The sequence below is a fragment of the Ambystoma mexicanum genome, chromosome 11 (genome assembly GCF_040938575.1).
Source record: "Ambystoma mexicanum isolate Mex_15411 chromosome 11, UKY_AmexF1_1, whole genome shotgun sequence".
Taxonomy (NCBI): Eukaryota; Metazoa; Chordata; class Amphibia; order Caudata; family Ambystomatidae; genus Ambystoma; species Ambystoma mexicanum.
Window position 1 is genome coordinate 855960584 of NC_090934.1, and position 17396 is coordinate 855977979.

General features: G+C 45.6%; 1 protein-coding gene and 1 long non-coding RNA gene across 4 annotated transcripts in view; one reads left to right on the forward strand and one right to left on the reverse strand.

Annotated features, from left to right (window-relative positions):
- Nucleotides 1-17396, reverse strand: part of SYT7 (synaptotagmin 7) — a 1118786-nt gene that overhangs the window by 192176 nt on the left and 909214 nt on the right. The window lies entirely within an intron of this gene.
- The window catches only part of LOC138503833 (uncharacterized), a 125598-nt gene continuing 111422 nt past the window's right edge, over nucleotides 3221-17396 (forward strand). Inside the window, exons 1-2 of the long non-coding RNA XR_011279717.1 lie at nucleotides 3221-3529; nucleotides 4522-4569. This is a non-coding gene — a long non-coding RNA (uncharacterized lncRNA). The remainder of the gene's footprint in view (nucleotides 3530-4521; nucleotides 4570-17396) is intronic.

The following is a 17396-nucleotide window of genomic DNA, read 5'->3' on the forward strand; positions in this document are numbered from 1 at the left end:
ACGCAAATAAAGTTGAGGCCCATAGTATTTAAAATAAGTGGGTATCCCTTACATTATTGTGGCCCACTCCAGAATCCTCTAAGGGGAAATGTTGCATGTAAAAACGAAAATATATATATATATATATAAAGAAATGTGCTGCTTTTAAAAGTTTGTTGTGCTATAACACTGCTAGCAGAGCAAGTGAGATTAATATTTCTTTTTACGAACAGAAAAGTTTTGCATGTTATTTAAAGTAAACCCTATGGAAAGTATATTGTGAAGTTAAATTGTTGTGTCATGTCCAGAGGGCTGCACAATTCTGTACATGAAGAGTATTTTGTGAATGACCCAAGTATCTCAAGTGTTCTATAGACTTGTGTTTCTATACCAGGGTAAAAATGACCAAAGATGGAACACTGTACCTGTTGTTTGATTAAAGAGTCTGTGATCTGAGTTCTCCTAAACCGACCAGTGTTTTAATTTGTGTGAAAAGTGAATTGTCAGGAAAGAAATGTAGATGGGGAACGCAGTGAGGTGGCGTGTCTTGCGATTTGTGCAAATATTAATTTAGCTATTTATTAATAAATATATATTCTTTCTACACACCAGCCTGGTTCTTTGCTTACATGTTGCTAAAGGGGGAGGGATCTAAGTGGTACAATGTGGTTCATAGAGAGGGCAGGATTGAATTATATAAACAGGTATTTTGTTGTGGTGCTTTTGATGGGGCGGGCGACGTACTCCCTGCATTCATTGTTGCCCTATAAATATACCCCACAGTGAAGACGTGCCTGTTGGTATATGCTGCAAATTCAACAAATAGCTTTTTTAAAAGGTTGGGGTAGCCAGGTTGGCCCTCGGCACCAGAAACCTATATCTAACTCCTATGAGCATCCCAGAAAATGAGGCTTTTCAGAAATTACGTTCTGAAAATGATATTAGGGGGAGGAAAGGGAATGCGTACCTTCAGGTGGAATGTGGGGAGGGTAAAACTGTAGCAATTGTGAAGTTTGAGAGTTTGCGTTGGCATAGGGATGGCATTTCTTTTTATTCATTTATTGTCTATTCGAAAGATTGGCAATGTTCTTGCAAGAATGGTTATTTAGTGCATCACTGCAATAAAACCTTTTTTTACTTATGCCACCTGCTCTTCAACGCACGTGCTCTTGCAACGCACTCACTATGTACTTGTACGCCAAGCACTCTAAGGCCATGCCCTCATAGGCCACACTTTTCACTTCACACTCTTAAACCACACACCCTTACACCACACACTCTTAGGCCACACACTCACACAACACACACCCGCATAGAATACACTGATATGCCTTATGCCCATACACCATACACATGACAATCATACACAAGGCACACATATGCCACATGCTCACATACCAACCACTTGTATGCCACTCATACTCCAAAACTCATATGCCATACATCATTTGCCATAGTTATGTGCCATACACTCATATGGCATATACTCATATGCGTACACTGATATGCTATAAACACATGAATTGTATACTCATATGCCATACATCATTTGCCATAGTTATGTACCATACACTCATATGGCATATACTCATATGCGTACACTGATATGCTATAAACACATAAATTGTATACACATATGCCATACACTCATATGTCACCCACTCATATGTCATACAAGGCCACATGGCCATATGCCATACACCCGACACTCATATGCAACACAATCCTGCGAAATGCTCACACACCCAACACTGATACATCAGAATCTCATATGCCACACACTCACATGGCATATGCCATATACTTATATACCCCATGCAATTCAAGCAGAGGCATAGACAGGGTAGAGCCTGAGCGGGCAAGACCCACCCAAAATCTGTAAATGCCCACTCAGCAGCACTGTGCAGGCATTTACAGATGTTAATGTCACTACAGTGGGCCGAACTACACCAGCTTCAGGCCCTACTTGTTAGACAGTCCTGGCTACGCCTCTACATACACCATGCACTCATATGCAACAGGTTCATATGCCATACATATAGGGCATATGCTCAAACGTCCTCTACTCATACGCCATGCACTTATACAACACACACTCAAATGACATATACGCTATACACCATACTCCAAACAAAAACACTGAAATAAAAGTGAAAACAAACTTTTTAAAAAAAGCGTTACGGTCACTGTAACAAAGATTAAAGTCTTACAAACAGTAGAAATTGCAATGTTAAAGTACAAACACCCACTATATGGCACTACCATTCCAACTTTAAACTGGTTACACCAAAACCATAGTGCAAGTCATGGTTTGCAGCTTCTAAGGAAGTACACGGTTGAGAAATAGTGCATGGACTTGGTGCTGCCCTTCATGAGCTAATGGTATGGCCTGCCACATAGTGTGGCTCCCTTGCTCTGCCAGTAGTCGATAGACCTGTCCACCTCCCCCTCAAAAATAATTGAACTCCACGCTGCAGCAGGAGCTGTTGACCCACTGAGACTGGCTGGATTGGATTGTGTTGGCACGAAAGAGAACTGCTATTGTTTATTCCACATGCGATGGGTTATTTATAATGCACTTAATTCCCAGAGGTTTCTAAGCACGGACCCAAGGATCGAACCTGTGTTGCGCCATGTCATTTTGCTTCCAAGATGAGCGCGTTGCCCCTGAGCTATCCTCCCGCATGCGTCTGAATCATGAAGCCAAGATCCCAAGCCTCCTCTGCAAACTCCAGCCTACTTCAACCCCAAGCGAGAAACAGCAGCTCACCTTGCAAAGCACCACCAGCAAGCCAGGGAGTTCCCAATTCACTGACTAGAAGCCTTCCCCTCCCTGGGAATTCTCAGAAAAACCTACCCCGCCAACTGCATTTTAACATTGATCCTTCCATTGGGTTTAGCGCTAGTTTAGTGCATGTTCAAAATTAATTTAGTTCGGAATTGTATTTATTTGAACGTGTTTTGTTACTGTGGGCTTGCACCCCCCCCTCTCGCTGCCACACAGAGCATTGGACGAGGAATCAATTACTACCGATTTTCCCCTTGCTCTGCTCGCCAAGATTTCAGAGCAGAGACGCCGAGTGCATGGGAATCCTGTCCGCGTTCTGCGAAACGCATGCATTCCACTCTGTACCTCTGAGGCTTTTAATGAAAAGTCATGTGTCCTTCCTCCACAACCCGCAGTTGGTGCGGATGTGGTGTCATCCGGTCCAGGGGAGGCGTGTCTTTACTTCTTCAGCATTCACCCACCAGTCCCATTCATCTCTTCATACCTTCCCTTCTTCTAACATTCACTTCGTCATTACAGGGGGAGACCTCCCGTACCCTTTTTCTTTTTCACCCCATATTCTTCCCCCTAAGCCCAACCCTAACTTTAACTTTACAGCTAACCCTCGCATATCCGTTGCCGCCGTCACAACGTGACGATGCAGACGCAGCTCTGGGAAGAAGAAGAAGAAGAAGCATGAAGAGGGAAACGTCGGACGAACTGAATGCTGAAGGGGTGCTGGAGAAGGGTTTTTGGCAACGTAAAGGGGGGATACCAGTCCAGGTAGGCGTGCATGAGCACGTATGTACAATGTCCATTTTTGGACATCCTAACTTCTTCCCCTCACCCTTACATGTATAGTCGTCAACTGTCAGTCATAGTCATCAGTCCTAATCCACAGTAATCATTCCAAGTCGTCAATCCAAGTCCTCAGTCAGTGTCCATTTTCGGAAATTCTCATTTCTCCCCCCTCTCCCCCCCACACCAACATTTATAGTCTCCAGCCATCTTTTCTAGACATCATTCATCATTCCATCCCTTTATCTATTTATTTATTTATTATTTATTTATTATGTACTTATTTACTTGTATAGCGCCGACAGCTCGCAAGCATCAGGGCACATTTACATTAACACCTTACGACAGATGGGACATACAACAAACACAAAAGACTGTTCGGCCTTCATCCCTAGTCCTCAATCAGCATTGCCAGTCCTCAGTCCTTCTCCCCAGTCATCATTCCACATCCTCAGTCATCAGTCCTAGCCTGTAATTACTAGTCCTTCTCCCTCATCACATCTCCTTCTTTATCCCCCTCCTCTCCGATTCCCAGTTGTCTACACATCCATTCCCTCTGATTGGTTTAAGTTGACCAATAAGCATATTGCTTTCTTTTGTCCACAATGTTAGGAACCCCATGTGAGGGAGGAGAGCAGAGCTTGCAATACTCTAGTTAAAGGGTATTTAAGCATCCCCTGCCTTGGTTGGAGCAGGGAGGGGAGGGATGAGAGGTTAACAGCAGCCATGCCCATCATACAGGCAAAATCACTCCACTGAAATTGGAAAACCTACTTTCTGTGTTAGTCTGGATGGCCTGCTACACACATGAGAAAACCTAGATCCCCTGCTATGTGTTTTCAGTTAGTTTCTTCCTTCTGTACTTGCCATCATTTTCTTTTTCGAATAATGTATAACTAAGCTTTGCATGCAAATGTAGAGTAAGAAATACTATGTAGGGTTGTACTGACGTAACCCATTATTTTTTTACATTATAGCCTGGCCTTCATGAGTGTGAGGAACACACCCCTTGAGCATCCACACATGTGAGTAACCTGTCATGCCATAGATCTTCTTTCCTGTCATGATGAGTCTTTTAAACGAACTTCGCCCAGGACCCTCCGATGACCAATGACTCTCTATCTATCTATCTATCTATCTATCTATCTATCTATCTATCTATCTATCTATCTATCTATCTATCTATCTATCTATCTATCTATCTGCATTTTCTATAGCGCCACTAAAGCCATAATGCTGGAATATTGGCTTATTCGGGTGTGGAGCAGTTTTTTAAAATCACTCAACCGAGTTGAACATTCAACCAACTAACTAATACCCAACCAAACTTGTCTGTTCAGTTAAAGATCAGTCATAGGTTTGGGTCAGTCAGTCACATTTCTGAAGCCTGCATTGTGCAGGGGGTCTAGGTGAGGTACTGTGCCCACTGGAGAAGCGTGGGTCCCGACAGCCCGCATGGTGCAAGGGGCGCTGCTACCCAGGTCCCCTGCACCACATCCTACAGGAACCAAGAACCTCTCCCAGCTTCCTGGTTCCTGTCTGCTCGGGAGCTGGGGGCCTGGAGTGAGATGGACTGGTGGACCAAATCTGAAGTGGAAAACAGATAAAAAGCTTTTCTGTAGTGTCTAATGTGTGTCTTATGCGTGAGTGTCAGATGCATGTATATGGTGTATGGGTGAGTGACTGGTGGGTGAATGAGCATGAATGTGATTGTGTGAATGGTGGGTGCCTGTGTTAAAAATGCAGTGTACGGGAATGTGAGAAAAGGGGCCTCATTACGACCCTGGCGGTAAGGGGTTTACGCCAGCGTTAGCTGCGCCGACCCCTTACCGCCAATTACGAGGTCCCCTAGCGCCATGGTGCTTTTAACACCTGCTTTTAGCAGGTGTTAAAATCCATGGCGCTAAGGGACCATGGAGTTAATTACGCCACCGTAATTTACGGTGGCGTAATTAACGCCTTCCCCACTCCCATTATGCCCTATGGGGCAAAAATGGGAATGGGGAAGGGTAAATGGGGATTGGGGACTTACCGCCCCGCCAAGGTCGGAATGGGGCGGTAAGTCCGCCAACCACCATGGCGTAAACGTAGTTTACACCATGGTGGTAAAGTCACGGCCCAGGCGGTAACTTACCGCCTGGGTCGTAATGAGGCCCAAGGTCTATGGGTGAGTGACTCGTGGGTGACTCGTGGGTGAATGGGTATGAATGTGATTGTATGTGTGAGTGTGTGTGAATGTTCTGGGTTGCTGGGTGGCCGTGTTAAGATTGCAGTATGTGTTAATGTGAGAGAACGTGTATGGGCGAGTGACTAGTGGGTGAATGCGTATGAATGTAATTGTGTGTGAATGCTTTGGTTGGGTGCACATGTGGAGAATGCAGAGAGAACGTTCTGGGTGCGCATGTAAGTGAATGTGAGAGAAAGTGTATTGCTGAGTGACTGGGGGTGAATGAGTATGAACGTGATTATGTGTGCATGGGAGTCACTGGGGGACCTGGGAAGCACTGGAGCATTGTAAACATTTCCTTAAATTGCATGGCATGTTTTACTGTCATTTTCAGGTAAATCCAACTTGATGTGTTTTATGACATGGCTAGATTGGCATTTTGGTGCCACCAGTCTAGCTATTGCTTACTGTGGCATGACATTTATTTATGGGTATCTATAATAAAGCAAGCATGGGAGGATAGCTCAGGACAAACACACTCTCCTAGGAAGGAAGACAACGCGGAGCAACACAGGTTCAATCCCCGGGGAAGCACTTAGTCATCTCTGGGTATTAAGCGTGTTATAAACAATTAGAATACGTGTTTTACGTGGCTAGACTGACATTTTGATGCAGGCACAGCTTTGACATGTTTTCCTATAGTATCACTACTGGCTTTATGCGCAGAGCAAACAAGAGTATGTTCTTAAATGGAAATACTGTCATGCAGCCAGCCTGGAAATATATGGGCAAAGCCAACGTGAAAAAGTTTAGTATACCGTCATATATTGTAGGGAAAGGCATGAAAATGTGTTCTGTTGGTGACTTGCATATATGAGATTTCCTCATGAGTTATGCTACAAACTGATTGCAAAGCTCTCTGCCTTTTAATCAAATTTTTCACACAAAAAACATTTTAACCCATTATTCTAAAAAAACATCCAATCCATGGGGGAACACCCCTCCACCCCCATTCACTTTAGTAGGTTTCGGCTTCCACGCTACGCTCAGTCATTCTCGCATAGTATTGGCAAACATTTAATTCCGCTCCAATGAAAAAGTTCACCAGCTCCCACTAGTGGCTGGTAAATGTCGGTGTCAGGGGCCAGCTACCACGCCTTGTTTCTATGCTAGGTGAAAGATTTAAGTTTAGATTAAAAAACGTTTTTCCCTTCACATGCTGCATGCGCGGTGGTCCAGGCCGCCCCACAATGTAGCAGGTTCGGTGGTTTGTTGAGGAGTTGGTGGGGGTTCAGCATGGCTCACAAGGGGGCAGGGGAACTATTATGTCACGCCACTGCTTGTCCCAGGACCTTGTCTCTGGCCTCCTGGGTTCTTTCTCAGCAGAGGAGAGCTACTGACAGTCAAATCCGCACAACCTTGGAATAATCTCCATGCCAGTTTGGGAAATCACTCGAAGGCCTTTCCTTGACAAAAGTTCACATTTAGTTTGCCCAAAGTATGCTTTTGTACCATAGTGGTAAATGACCTCTGCAAAATACTTGTCGCGCTCTGAAACACTTGTGTACGAGCGCGATATAAATAAATGATCATATCATATCACCATTTGAAAAGATTATGTGGAGTTGTGAAGAGTTTCTGTTGGAACAAACCAGGACGTATATCGAATTGTTTACCATATCATTTGAGGCTGGTGACAGTAGCGTGTCCTGACAGTAGCCTGGGGTGGCACATGCTACTCCTGGAATCTGATTGGCCACCCCAGGTGCCACCCCATTATTCTAAACTATGATCATTATGTGCGTGTGCACTCCTACTTCATGCCACCCCTGCATAAGTCAGTGCCCCACTTGGGCCACCCCATTCAAAAGAGTCTGGACACTCCACTCCTGGGCGAACCACTGAATGTATGCTTCAAATTATGTACACCCAGCAGGCTTGGACTAAAAGAAGACCTAGACCCTCGGCAACAGATTGTGCCACTCACTGGGCAATTAAACCAGACAAGATTGGCACACAAAACCGGCAATTTCAGAATAGTAGTTCCCCATTAGCATGTTGCCCAATCGGCCTATCAAAGCCTGGCACCCTGCAATAAGGCAAAGTGTGTGCCATGTAAAGATACAACACTCCGGATACCTCACTTCCCCTGACAACACTGGACAGAATGTATGTCAATGGAAACATCAACATGCATTACAAGGAGTCATTCACATTCCCACAAGAAAAATACTGACTCTCTGCAGAGCAGTGGGACGAGGTGCTCTGGAGAGAGATGAGCCCACACTCTCGCTGTTGGTCAGAATGTATACAAAGAGAGCAGCAGTGCAAGAGGACAATAAATAACCTGTTTAACTGGGTGACTAGGTGGAAAAAAGCAACACGGGCCTAAATGCATATTCACAACGTGTACACATTGTGTGATCTTGTGCAAATGTGCATGATGTTTGAGCGCATCATTTCCTTTATTTGCCCAAAAACGTTGAGAGCTACAGTAACTAATAACCCAGTAATGTGAGTGGTCAACAAAATGCCATTGACAGTGCTGTTTTTTTAACGGTAGTCCTGGGGAAAAATAGCTCAAGGGCAGAGTGTATGTCATGGAAACAAGACACCACTGAGCAACACAGGTTCAAATCCTAATTGAAGACTGGTCTCCGATATTAAGATACCAAATTAATGAATCAACTACAAGCAAAAAGAATGCTATAAAAGTATACTGTTACAAGCCCACGCTGTGTTTGACAGGGAGCTTAAAAGGGAACACCACCGCTGGGCCCACACCAAGATTCCGGAATGTCCCACCTTTTGTCCAACACCACTTTATAGAACAAGGGTGGCGTCCAGCTATCATTTTAATCAATAATCAACAAACAAATGTGCATTATATCAAAGAAACATTAGAAAATCGTGATAACTAACTAGAGATTAGATAAGGATGCAGTGCACAATATTTGTAAGCACAAGCACCATCCTATAGACCACCCAACCTCTGAGAAACACCTGTCTTACTTCTCAGCTGTTGGTACCAAACCTGGGAAGAGGGTGATGGCATTGGATCTTTAGTTGGCAGCTCACTGGCCCCAAGACTTCAAATCACAAAATTAATTATCCAGAGATTGCTAGAAAATGGATGTGATTGGAGAATGCATCTAAGGAGGATGTGGGTAAAAATGCAGGGTGCAAAACAGTATTGTTTCACTTCTCGGGAGGATAGCTCAGGGGCAAAGTGCTTGCCTTGGAAGCAAGATGACACGGAGCAACACAGGTTCGATCCCTGGGTCTGTGCTTAGAAACCTCTGGGTATTGAGCGCATTATAAATAACCTATCATATCATTTCTTTTTCTGTGTATGAGTAACCCCCTGCACCCCCGCCACCCACCCCAATTCGGGGACGTCTCTTGGGCTTGCAGCATGCATCATTCAAACAATACGTAAAGTGTAGTACACCCCTATACAATTCAGCTTACTTTAGGCCTGCATCCAAAGCTTAGTCCTCTACCCATGGCTCTTTAACATCTACCTAGCTCTGCTAGCACACCTCATCTCCTCCTTCTCCTCCAACTTCCAGTGTTATGCAGATGACACACAGCTCGTTTTCAAACTTCCTGCTGATCCTCTTGCACCCTCCATCATCTCTGACTGCCTATCTGCCACCCAGTCCTGGTGCACCCCCAACGATCTCTGCCTCAACGCTTGTAAAACTGAGATCTTTCCCATCGGGTCCCGTGCTCCCTCCTTATTCCCCTCACTCTGGCCATCCTCCTTGGGCTCTCCCCCTGCTCCTTCCTCTGAAGCCAGAAACCATCTTTGATTCCTCTTTCTCCTTCTTACCTCATACTCTGGTCATTGCCAAGAAGTCACACTTTTAGCTCTTCCTTCTCAGAGGAATTCTCCCTTTTCTCACATTTCCCCAGAAGCTCAATATTACCCGAGCCCTGGTTCTCGCTAGGCTTAACTATTGCAATAACCTCCCCCTGAATCTACTTTCTTCCACTCTGCCACCCCTCCAGCTAATCCAGAACAGGGCAGTCAGACTTATGCTTGGCCTTAAACCCAGTGACTACATCTCTCCTGCCCTAAAACGTCTTCACTGGCTCCTGGTTGCTGCACAGATTAAATTCAAATCCCTCTGGATCATCCACAAGGCTGTGTGGGACCGGGGACCACACTATCTTCAACTTTATCTTACTAAATACTCTCCCTCTAGACCCCTACGTTCCACTGGAACCAACTCTTTGTGTGTAAAGCATTTTGCTAAACAGAGGTAGGTGTTTGATCACTTTCCTTGGCTGGCTCCCTCCTATGGAACAGCCTCCCCCTCCCTCTGCACCTTGAGCAGGACTTTCTTAAATTCTGGAAGCTCCTCAAGACTTTCCTCTTTACCTCCTCCTTCCCTTCTCCTCTACTCTGCTAATGCCACAGTTGTTGTGATTGGTGTCCGGGGTCCTTATGCATCCTCTGGCTCCTGACCTCCCACATCCAATCGGCCCAGCTCCTGTCTACCCTCAGCACTTGCCTTGGCACACCCTCCACCCTGTAGGTTTGTGCTTACTCCTAACGTGGCTCCTGGCCGTGTAGCACTCAACAATCCAAGCACTTCATCTGTGGCTCACCCATGAGCTCAAACTCCCCAGCACTTACCCCCTCTACCCTCTTTCTTGCTGCACTTCCACATTCTGAAACGTCACAAGGCATAGTAGGTTCGTCCTTTCATTCGTTATCCCCCACTGTTCTTATTAAATATTGCGTTTTGTATTGTATTTCACTCCCTCCTCTCGCCCTTTGGGTGCTTTGAAACAGTATTTTTCTTACTATATAAGCGACTAACAAGCAAACAAACAAACAATGCATTATTACAAAATGAAAGTGATGGCAAGTACAGAAAAAACAAACTGAAAATGGGAGAGTTAGGTTTTCCTATGAAAGGTGGCACAGAACATAACGCCTGTGACGAGGAGCCCAGCAATTTCAATGCACTTGTGTTTCCTGTCTGCATGGAAGGCTTGCTGTTACCCCTACGCCCCTCGCCTCACTGTTGCACCCAAAGGAGGGGCATCTAAACATTTACCTTCAAAGTTGCATGCTTCTCCCATGTGGTTTCTAATATTGTTCAGAAAAGAAAGCAAAATGCTCATTGGTCAACTTGAAGCAATCAGAGTGAAGTGTTGTGTAGAAGGTTCCATGCGTTCATATCCCTGCAAAAATATCACATACAAGAATGGCGCCATATTTTTCAGGTGATAATAACCCATTAAACCTTTTCAAAGGGAGCGCCGGCCACCCCTGCAAACCCCCGCTCCCATTTACCCCAAAAATTATCCCCACTAACAATATCGCCTATGGCTGTTTCCCGGCAACCATAAATATGGCAATATTATTGGTGGGGATAATATTACCTAATACCGTGTAGGAAACTGAAAACGGAAAGGAGGGAGGGAAAAAGGGTACAGGCAGGAGGGAGGGGTGTTGAGGTAGGAGGAGAACACTGATGATTGAGGACTAGGACTAATGACTGAGGACTAGTAAAGAAGACTGAGCAGAACTAATGGGGACTGCAGAAAAGCACTGATAACTGAGGATTAGGATTGATGATTAGGACTTGGAATGCTGACTGAGTACTAGGACTTGTCGCTGAGACCTTAGAATGATGACAGAGGATTGAGGAGTAGGTCTGATTACCAAGGACTAGAAATGGTGACCAAAAACAAGGAATGATCACGAGGACAGCAGTGATGATGGAGGACTGATGCCTGAGGAACAGGACTGATGCCGGAGGGCTGTAAATGATGACAGAGAGCTTTGAATGATGACTGAAGAGTAGGACTGATGACTAAGAATGATAACCGCGGAGTAGAACTGACAACTAAGGACTAGGAATGATGGCTGATGAGTAGGACTGATGACTAGAATGTATGACTGAGAACTAGGAATGATGACAGAGGAGTAGCGTTGATGACAGAGGAGTAAGGTTGATGACTGAGAACTGGGATTGATGACCGAGGAGTAGGACGGATGACTGAGGGATAAGACTGGTGACTGAAGATTAGGGATGATGACTAGAACTGATGACTAAAGGCTAGGAATGATTATTGTAAATTAGGAATGGTGACTAAGGACTAGGCCGATGACTGAAGACAAGGAATGGTGGTACATAACTAGGAAGGATGACTGAGGACTAGGATGATAACAAAGTAATGGAAATGTAGGAGTGAGTGAGATGACTTGAAAATATCCTAAAATACACACTAACCAAGTACTAGAACGGATGACTAGGACTGATGACTGGGTACTAGGAATCATGACTGCAGACTAAGATTGTTGACTGAAGACTCGGACTGGTGATTGAGGACTAGAATTGATGATTGAGGATTTGGAATTATAACTGAGGACCAGGATGATGACTGTGGACTAGTACTGATGACTGAGGACTAGGACTGATAAATGAGGACTAGAAATGTCAGAGTGAGGGTGAGAACTGAAGATATCCTAAAATGGACACCATACACATGCATAATCTGAGCTACAGGGAAGTGTCCCCTATGATGCTCCATCACTCATCAGCCTTGGGGGCCATCAGGATGAAGAGTCTTAAGCTGGGGGTGAAGGGCACATGAGATATGAGTGGCAGAAGAGAAGATGGAAAGGAACCACAGTCACTTGCAGGGCAAGATAGCAAGAACAAGAGGGGTGAGAAAGCAGAAGAATTCTACTGAACAAACATGCTTTGACAAAGCCAATATATTTGGCTGATATCTGGGGAAATGTTTCTTTGTTTCCAGCTATTGATGATTGTGACAAATCAACTTCCGGGGCTCCATTGGTCCAGGGATGAATATCGGTTTCTAAACCATCAATCAGCCCCACACCTCTAGTAGACCAGAAGGGATCCAAACAGATTGGAACACAAATCAGTTTTAAAGCTCCTTGTCCAATTTTGGTAACATGGACGGAACGGCAGGCTTATCTCTGCAAGGTCGTGGATCGTTGGTTGGTTGCAACACAGCGAAAATACAATTATTACCCAATGATAAAGGGGACGGTCCAGTCAAGGTTGTATGAAAATATCTACTTTATTATTATTACAAAAGGCAGTTCTAGCACACTACAAAATACAACCCACCCAGTAAAGGGATACAAAGGACAGGCAGTTTCACGAAGGAAAGGGAAGCACTCTGGATACTGATGGGAGGGTAGTTGGCAAAGCAATCAGTCTTAACTGTTCAAGGATATTTGGTTTCAGCACCAAGGAAGCAAGGGGTCATAAATGTCACCAGGGGAATTTGGAGAAGGGCCAGGGGACAGAACCACAAAGTACCTGGTGCTTGAGATGTTCTTGATGCTCAGTTCCAGGACTCTTTGCAGCTCCTGGGACAGAGTTCAAGATGGGAGACAGCTGTGGGTATCCGGGGGTAGGCAGTTCGTCAAGCGAGGCTGGACGGACGCTGCAGGCTGGCCTACATGGCGGCTCGGGGTCAAGAATCGTTGTCTCTGTGCAGGTTGGTAGATCTGGAACAATGGTTGAGGGATCTCAGACGGCTTTAGTGACTGCAGCGTGACAACAGTCAGTGGTGCAGCTGGTCACGGTTTTGGGGCTCGACCGCCTCGAAAATGTCCTTAAAAGATGGACACTGGTTGATGTTTGTGTGGCAATCCTCCTGGCTTCTTTGCAAGGTTTGTGGTGTCCTTTCAAGGCTGACTGCCAAAGCTGAGGAGAGTGCTTGCAGGCAACAGCCTTGTCCTTTGTTCAGAGACTCTCTGGCACTTCCCACCTAGGAAGCTTGCTGGCAGAACCTAGCAGGGCACCCTGTGTGCTGGCTGGATACCCGTTCTGGAGCTGCTGTAGGGGTCCTCTGAGTCTGGTATCTCCCTCTGTTCCCCTGGAAATGTTTAGGGGAGGGATCTTGCTTCCCTCTTGGAAATCCTGGCTTTCCTTCACTGATAGAAGATGTAAGGCAGACTGTACCTTCAGCCAGAGTCCAAATTAGTCCTTCTTACTACTTTCAAAGTCTTCAGATGATCTGCTAAGTGAGGGGTTCAGCCCTCTTTTAAAGCCGAATTGGCCCCAGTGATTGGTGCAGGCTAAGCCTACCTTAACGAACCAATCCTGGGTCTCCACCAACAATCTTCTGTTATGCGTGAGGTCAGAACCTGAGTGCTCTGCAACAGGAAAGGTAAGGGGTGACAACATATGCTCCTAAGTCCCACCAATCTTCCTGTCTGTTGTAGATCAAAGTGTCTCTCTGGTTAACTAAGCCCTCTGTGGCTCTTGGTCAAAGCGCAGGTCTCCCTTGAAGTTTGTGACGGGAGCAGACTTCCTGTCTCCATTAAATCACATACTTCCCCCTCTGAAAAGGGTCCACTCTGCAGTAAATAATGGACCGGGAGATGCCATTCACTGCCTTTCATACCGAGGAGTGGGAACTAGCTTCATGTTGACACATTGAATACCAAAGGGTTGTTAGTCTGTTCTGCGTCCAAGGCCCTTCAAAGGCTTGCTTTAATTATTTCTCATTAGTATGCACTGCCACCAGCAGTTGAGACACTAGGAAGGCAGATCCATGGAGCCTTTCATATTTTAATTAGGCTGCCCATGGCTGTAGGAAGGTGTGCCTTCCCCCTTCTTGAGATGTTTTGATGTACCTGTGACTGTCACTTTCCAGATGACCATGACAGGGGAGGGCGGTGCCTGTAGGCTCTGTTCTCCGGGAGTACATGTGAGTATGCGTTTTGTGTGGTGAGTAGGGAAAATGTGTGCGGAATGGCCTCACACATTTTCAGAGATTGATCTCCCATCATTCATTTTCATTTTTTTTAAATCAAAAAAGCGCAGGCGAGTGATCACTCCCCATGCGGATGGCTGAATTCCTCACAATTACACTATTTTTGCAAAGAACTCAAACTGTTTGCCAAATATCGCCATCACATGCCCATGTAATACCATTGCTTGCCAGGTATTGTCACAATATGTTCAATTATATGACACGTTTTTATATCATTGAACAGGTATTGCCATTATATGAATAGGTACACACATCATTGCTGAGCATTGCCATTATTTTGAGCTGCATAATTACACCATTTACCAGGTGTTTCCAGCAGATGTCCAGCTGCAGCATTTGCCGCATTGGGCATTCATTATATGCTCGGGCAATGACACCATTTGCTAGCTATCCTCATTGTATACACTTGTATATCATCTGATGGCCAGGTCCTCACCCCATTTTCCAGGTATGTGCATCATTTTCTCATGTGCTCATATCATATTCACAACTGGGGATGGGTCATTTGCCAATCAGGTGGCTGGAACAGCGAGCGGGAATATGCATTGTCTGCCCGCTGTTCCAGTCACCCGAGGCACTTCCCTGGGTGGCACAATTATTTATTTATTTTTTATGTGAGGAGGCAACAGGGAGTCTCTCCCTGTTGCCTCCCCACCCCACCCCCAAAACCAACTAAACCCGTTCCCCACCACCTCCACCACTCCCAATTTACCTGCGGGACCGAAGCTTTGAGCTCTGGTTCCCGCGCTCCTTCAGACCCCGGTGGCACCATAGAAATGGAAAAGGGAATTAATCACTTTGCCTGTGGCCATTTTTTCTTTTCATTTTGTTTCCTCCCCCCTAGGAGATTGGCTGTGCAAGCAGGGTGAATTTTCAGAGGCGGGGAAAAACATTTGCACCCCGGATAAACCCTGGGGGGCAAATGGCTTTCACTCCACTGGCGGGAGGGCAACTTTTGTTCCAAGTGACCTTAGTTGCAATATTGGCTCCCCTCTTGGCCACACATGGCAACAGCCGGCAAATCTCTTTTACCTACACGCAGCTCAGTTCCCAGATCTGTTCAGATCGGGAACACTTCCAAATCGACAAACTGCCAGCATAAGTATTAGGCATCACTAACATCGAATTAAAGCTGCAACACGCCAGGGCCTGGGCTGCTTCATGGGCACTACCATGGGATACACCAGTTGCATGACTATAGCCCAGGGGGGCCAACTCTTTGATTGTCTTTCGCGGGACACTTGCCCACAAGGCGGTGATGACGTCACGTCATTCACGTTTGGCCCGCCCCTTTTTTAATGTACATTTTTTTTAATGGTTCTTAATTCCTGGCTTAATTGAAATGCAATGGTTTGTCCTTGGGAGGTGATGGTCACGTTTTGTAACTGCAAACATGACCATCACGACCCCAGGAACAAAGCATTAGCATTTGAATGAAGCCAGGTGTCGGAGCTCGACCTGCAGGCTCAAAAGGAGCCAGGGCTGCAGAGCCGCCCAGAGAAAGAAAGCAGCAGGAGGCAGCGCCGTGCTGTGTACATGGCCACTTCAGTTTGCAGAGTGGCTGTGTCCCGCACAGCCACTCTGCAAACTGCGGGACAGAGTCCCTAATTGCGGGACAATCCCACGAAATCCGGGACAGTTGGCCACCCTAGCTATAGCCCATGTGCCCCATTATATATTCACGTGAAATGAACCGATGTTGCACGGTGCCACTAAATCCCAAGAAAAATATATAATAAAAACGTAAGTCACTTATGAACTCAGACGTGGTGTTGCCCTGCCGATTGCCAATAGGGTTCACTCCTTTAGGCACAGAATGACAGGACCACAAGGGAAGGGCAATAGGATTTGGTAAATTCAGGTAAATGTCAGGCATGTGTGAGTGGTTCTGCCCCCTAATCTGTCAGCCTTTCAGAGACACCAGTCTACTGGCGAATGCTGTACAGTTTTCTCTTTAAGCCGCTAAGGGCCCAATTCCTGGAATTATTTGCACCTTTCAAAGTGACTTTGCACTGTCGACACAAACCCTGATTCATGGAACTGTGCAAAGTGTATTTTTGCAGTGCAAAGTCAATGCATAGTCAGTGAAAAGTCATTTTTGTAGTACCAAATGACTTTGCTCTGAACTTGCACTACAAAAATACACTTTGCACAGTTCCATAAATCAGGGTTTGTGTCGGCAGTGCAAAGTCACTTTGAGCCGTGCAAAACATTTTACGAATTGGGCCCTAAGCCTCTACTTTTTGGGAGGAGCTGTGGGCTAGTGAATCGGTCGGTGGTGGTGCTCTCGGGTTACCTGGGCTTGAATCCTGACTCCCACACTTTACCACATTGTGTAATCTTCTGCTACTCCCTACCCCCTCCTGCACCCATGGACCCTCGCCTACATATGCATAGGACGTAAATAGACTACAATGAATAGACCGGCACTGCTGGTACATGTTAGGGCCAGAGCAGCCCCATGCGCCCCACTCTAGTGTAATATACATACATCTTTATAACCCATGTCCTTAATGTTGCAGTCCAATATCAACATTATGGCCTGGCATGATGGCACTATATTAAACACACAAGCTATGTGCTCAGATTCTAGCTCTTTCTTTACCACTTGACCAGAACCTGTGACTCTGGGCAAATCAAATCACCTCTTTGCACCCCATCTCTCTTGTTACCTGACTGACAGAATTTAAAGTGGTTGGAGGTGAGATAAATACCAGTAAAGCTGTAATTTATAAAATAAAAGGCCCCGTTTAGATGGTAATGACCTAAAATATCGCAAATAAAAAAAACGAATGGTTGCAATGTTCAGATTTCAGCTGTACGTACAGCCGAAAATGCCGAACATTTCAACCATTCGTTTTCATTTTAGCGAACAAGGGAAGCAGGGGTTGCGGGGGTGTC